This window comes from Pseudomyrmex gracilis, unplaced genomic scaffold (assembly GCF_002006095.1).
Source record: "Pseudomyrmex gracilis isolate BER0280 unplaced genomic scaffold, ASM200609v1 scaffold_1, whole genome shotgun sequence".
Lineage (NCBI taxonomy): Eukaryota > Metazoa > Arthropoda > Insecta > Hymenoptera > Formicidae > Pseudomyrmex > Pseudomyrmex gracilis.
In genome coordinates this window covers 595,563-601,562 of record NW_018020585.1, presented here as the reverse complement: position 1 = coordinate 601,562, position 6,000 = coordinate 595,563, and positions in this window count along the sequence as shown.

The following is a 6,000-nucleotide window of genomic DNA, read 5'->3' as shown; positions in this document are numbered from 1 at the left end:
TCGCTTTTTCTCAGAATAGAAAACGTATGGCACATGTTGACAACGTCGCGGTTCGATCCGCACCTCTCGCGATTGCGCGTACCATTTTCTCCGCGTGATTTACACGCCTATCGGAATTTGTTTCATCATGCTTAGGATGTTGATTCTGAGCTTTCAGCGCCGCCGCCGCATGCTTTCCATCGTTCTCGTTATCGTCGTAGCCATGAATGCCGCGCGCAGAGAAGGAAAATTTATAATCCCTATCTCCATCGCGCTCGTTCAGACCACTTGCTGCACGATCATAGTTTAGCGGCAATAAATGGATGATGCATCGTGACGGTCACGATGCTTTCCGTGTTTAACAATCATCACCTAGCACGGGTAGAATTAATGTTTCCGACTACAAACATGTTGGAGAAATAAAAGAATAAACGATGAGAAAATGACGAAATCACAATGCTTTTAAATAGAAAAAAAAAACGTTAATTTGATCGATCGAGGTCACTAATAGAGTTCGCAACGGAGAATAACGCGGACGGAATAAAAACGCAAAAGACTTGAAGAACAATTTTAAACGAATTGGCAGACATCTGGTACACGGTTGTGAAAATATAGAAGAGGTAAAATAATAATATCTGTTTAAACGATCGCTGTTGCCGCGACTTCTCGGATTTCAGTAGTGCGACTCGACGTTTGAAATGTCGCGCGAACTGCCGTCACACTTGTCACGTCCGCTGTCGACCGCATCTCTCTGAACGTGAAAATACAGTTATTCTAACTGCCGTACGTATAATAATTTAATAATACTATTTTAGAGATTTTATGTTTAAATATATGTATGTGTATATGTACATACGTATATATGTGTGTACGTATGTATATATATCGTTCAAGACATTCGTTATATAACAATATTATTTGAATAAACTCTTGTTACGCATATAGAGTTGTTAAACGAACAGGAGAGTCACAGTAAAACTAAACCGCAAGAGTCTACATATAGATATCTATTGTTCCGTTTTTATTTGCCACCAATATACATCACTATTCCCTAGAAACCTTAAAAAAATATCGAACGCGAATATGTCACAACTGTCGCCGTTATTTATCGAGGTTTATTGCTATCAGTGCTATTTATGTGGATGCAATCACGAATCGCGGGAATAAACGCGCGATAAAAAAAGACATACGAGAGATGCATAAAGAGGATGAATAATAAAAGAGCGTGCGGAAGAGACAACGAGACGTGGCGAGCTTACTTGGACTCTCTATCGAATTGGTCAACACCGACCGTTCCCGTACGCTCACTGGTGGGTGAAATAGGATCGAGCTGCTCGTATCGCTCGGAGGACACACTATGACTCCGTTCCGATAATAGGGCGATACAGTCATTACTCTGTGTGTGTTTCGGCCGACGTGAATTTCCCCAAGCTCTATACCTACTCTCGAAAATTATCCGGCGCGTCTGGTCGTGCGTTCTTCAGCGCGCTCAAGTTTACCGTGCCGCGCACGAATCGAACATGACGTGCTATATACATGTCGAAAAGCCCTACAAATTGTCCTTTGATCCGTTTTTCGATTCTTCATTCTCTCTCGCGACATGGAATTGGAAAAACAACTACCCGTCTCTCTCTCTCTCTCTCTCTCTCTTCCTCTCTCTTTTTGTGCAAACGCGAAGCTTTTACAGCGCTTATAATTAACCTTCTGACAAATGTGACGCGTGGATTATATTTCAATAATCAAAATATTTTAAAAACCGGCGATGTAACATATTTTTTTTAAATTTAAATATCGTTCAAAGACTAAAAAGGACAAAGAGTAATATGCATTTATATTTGCAAATACGCAACCGCGTTTGAACTTTGCGCGAACGTTTCGTGTCCATAAAATGCTCGGTGTGTCAATTATTCCGTTTGTGTTCACGTAAGTTAATTACAAGGCGATTATTAACGCGTTTCGACAGTACACGATCGCGTTTTCTATCCGCAAAATTTGACCGCAATGCACCGCAGGAGTCAGCATTTCCAAATCCAGCGGTATTAACTTGGTCGCGATAATGTGATGCGAGCCACTTGAAAATGACGATGTTACGTCGATGCCGTAATGAATCAGCGGTAAGCGAGCATCGATCGATTAATCACGAATGCGATCGGAAAATACGATCGGTGTCAGTCCGCAAAACCTCCCGAAACGCAACCACTAGCGAGCACTTGATAAGCGATTGATATCGCTCGAGCGTTGAGAATAATCCGAAATTAATGGTGTTATTTTCTGTCGAGAGAGAAAGAGGGAGAGAGTTGATTTTTGCTAATTTATTCGCGTAGCAGGCATTACAACAGCTGTGGATGAGTGGCTATCAATGTAAATTTATTTAAACGTCGCTCTAATTCGATCATCTTGAACAAGCAACTACTCCGTTCCACGGAGAATAACGAAGTCTGAATATAACGAAGCCATTTTCCATATATGAACCCGTTTTATCTTATGTAATCGTGACTATTTCGAAATTTAATAACGCGCTTCCGTAGACGAGTGGTCGTTGAATTAATTACGTTAATTGATCGTCGCGGTGCACCACGCTCTTTCCGTTACCGTTACGTTACCGTCATTCTATTTTCTCGCGCCTCATTATCCCGAAGCGCGACGTCTCCGTCAGTATCGCGCGAAAATACGTCTTCCGATTAGATCGACTCTCAGGCTTCGATATGTATACGTATATAACATATATGTTAATATAACGTCGCATGTTTGATCAAGTAAATTAGAAATGATTAAACCAACCTTTGCAGAGGCACGATTCCAATTAGAGAGTTTACAATAAATTTCTGTACGACGTGGTCTTTTCGCTCTTTACAGAGGAGAACGGAAAACCACGACGAACGCAAAAAAATGCACTCACTCGCGTCAGGCCAATCCTCTCTAAGGACGACGCGGCGGAGGAACCGCTTACGTCGACATATCTTATTTTCTCGCCGCTTGCCTTGTACATTGTCCTCGACATGGTTGCGCGGTCGCATGCCGCGCAAAAAGTAGGGCAAAACCAGTGTGCTCGACGGGCCAACTTGGTGTAACGACGTACACACCTTCTCTCTGTGCGCGCGAGCCAAGTCCTGCTCTCTCAAGGTAGGACATTTATTACGACTACCAACGACGACACCAAACAACTTTCCCTGGCAGGATAAATAACGAGGCAACCGGCAAAATATTTCAGTCGGAGAGAGCCACGTTGAGTTACGCGCTTCTAAGCCTACGGCGGCTTAGCACGCCGCGCGATTAGTTGTCCCCTTTCGGGTCTCCTTTGTAACGAGTACTGTGACGTTTCAATCCGGTTTTTTAAAGTCGCGTGACTTTAGTCACGTGTTGATTTTTCTCTCTCTTTATTTTTCAAGTTTGATTTTCATGCGTTATTTCTGACACCTCTCATATGTGTATTATATTCTTTGTAAGACGATCATGCTTTGTTCCGTTTCTCTGTGTGTTGGCGAGTATTGTGACCTTTCATTAAAGCCCTTTCGTTTCTCACCTAGTTGACAGTGAGCTACCATCTTGGATTTGTCGGATAATCCACGGGGTCAACTATTAATGGTTCGGCTCGTTTATCTGCCGAGCCCGTAACAAGAAGTCTGCGAAATGTCGTGGCTTTTCTCTCTCGACCTTCGTGAGTATGATAAAACGCGTACAATGTCATAATAATCCAAAAGTTAATAGTATTAGTAAAATCGCTTTGCTTTGTTACTGTGATGTATCTTTCAAATGATTGTTTAGAGAGAAAACGCGAGAAGATACTGTAAAGGATGTATGTGTAAGTAATTAAACGTTGACAACACTAACTTTTCATATCAGACAGAAATAGCAAAATGTACTTTCTCCAAATGTTTGTACGTATTGTATGTTTAATGCAATAATGACGATAATAGTCAAGTTTATTACCTACGTTTTCGTCAATAATTCGTGGGTACTCGGTCTTATTAAACCGATATAATGTTCAATGTGTCGAAATTATAATAGAACAAGTTTTGAGTACCGAGGTTAATACAGTTATTTGTTTGTCGATAGTCACCTAGCCGACCTTGCCCGCGTAATTTTATAACTTTGCACTAATGCCACATTAACGACGCGAGGAATTATAAATTTCGTCGTCAAAGCGTAGCGGTGTTACTAGCTAACGAGGCAACGGAGATTTCGTTACACCTAGGCGCGAAGGGCTCACCCGGCGTAATCGGATTCGCCGGAGGAATTGGAGCATAATTTTCGGAAATACCCGCGACCACACCTGCTTTATCAGTTCGATATTTCGCAATTTAATGGATTACATAATTCATAAAGGCTTACGGTTAATGGGTTACGCGAGTTGTCGTCCTCCGCAATGTCTCTCCGAAATATCAGCGCACTCATTACCGAAATCTGAATCGAATTGTCAAAGAGAAAAAATAGGCCGTACAATAATATTTGCTTGAACAAATACTAGAAATATGTTTTAGGAAATTATAGAGATCAGTCTTTAAAATAAAAGAAAATTAATATAAAGAGCTTGACGGATCTTGAGAAATCACTTTCTGTCACAGGTTAGTGGCTGAAAGATTATACGGCATAAAATAAGCAGCAATTAGTATTATGAGAATTGCTTCTTGGACTTGTGTAACGCGCGTGACGCTCGCTCGTCGTCGTGAGGTCACAGGAGGCGTTTGAAGTCGCTGAGTCTTCGGGGCCAACCACGCCATCCCACCATGAATTCATTCGCACCCTCATGAAATTCAAAGCAGTCGTTACGCTCCTGGCACAACGACAACGAACGCGACGGCGAAGAGGACGAGATGGCGCAAGGATATAGTACGTGCACGGATGTTGGTTCCTAGCTACCTACCTACCTACCTACCTACCTGCTCGCACCTCTCTCTTGCTGTTCGATGTTTTATTTATAATTTGTTTATCTCATCATCTGCTCGGACCTGCCGACTTGTGTATGTAACAGTGTCTGCGCGATGCCACCGCGCTCGTCACTGACTCTCAAGCATTCGTTGAAAACATGAATAGTCAAACATCTGTCTCGCTATACTTCACTGAATTTTTTTCCACGAATACTGCAGTCGACTGGTGCAAGTATATAAGAAGAATAAACTTCGTGATGCGAGCGAGCTCACAAAAAATGTAATGAAAGCTCGCGCTGCTAGATTGAACTTCTAAAAACTATTCGGCGTAATATACTGAAATGTAAAAATAGTATATCCCGGAACGAGTTAAAGGTCGTCAATAACGCAAACAATGGAGGAATTTTGACTTTTTTTGTCAGCCATAAAAAAGCAAACATCAATAGTGGCAATTTACAGCAGATGGAATGCCGAACGTACATCGCATGATTTGGAATGTTACATAAATTCGTACAACAACTGGATATGGGCATAGGAACAGAGAAAAAAAAATCATTCAAGGACCATTCGGATTTTCGGTTAATCCTTCGTGAAATATTCCGCTAGCGTTAGATTGACCAATTTTGTCAACGAATTGAAGTTCGCAACTTTGGTCGATTTAACAGGAGATAACGATTGACTATTCGAAATGGATTTTTTAAGTGGTGTGTGCTTACATCGATCAGTCGAGGAAACAAAGTTTTCATCAATATGTAGTTAGAGCTGGAGACACAAAAATACGTTACAAGCAATAAGACTAAGCAATAAGAATAGTAATAATTTACAGATACGATTGCTATCAAACAACAGACATCTATTTAAATAACTAAAACATTTATTATATTTACTATACATTATTTTAAAGCGAGAACTATGTTAACCCGTCTTAGGTTCGAAGAATCCGGACTCAGGAATATAATAACTTGAAGGTTTGTTTAGAGAAATATACATGTACTTATGTTTCCAGGAGTGTTACTATACTGTCGTTTACTTGAAACTAACTCTTAAATCTCGCGTAACGCGATACCTGCGCGACTGATGCTCTTTAAAATAGAGCCTCTGACCGCAACGCGACTCGAAACGATTCTGTTTTTTCGGATGTCAGTTTTTATAC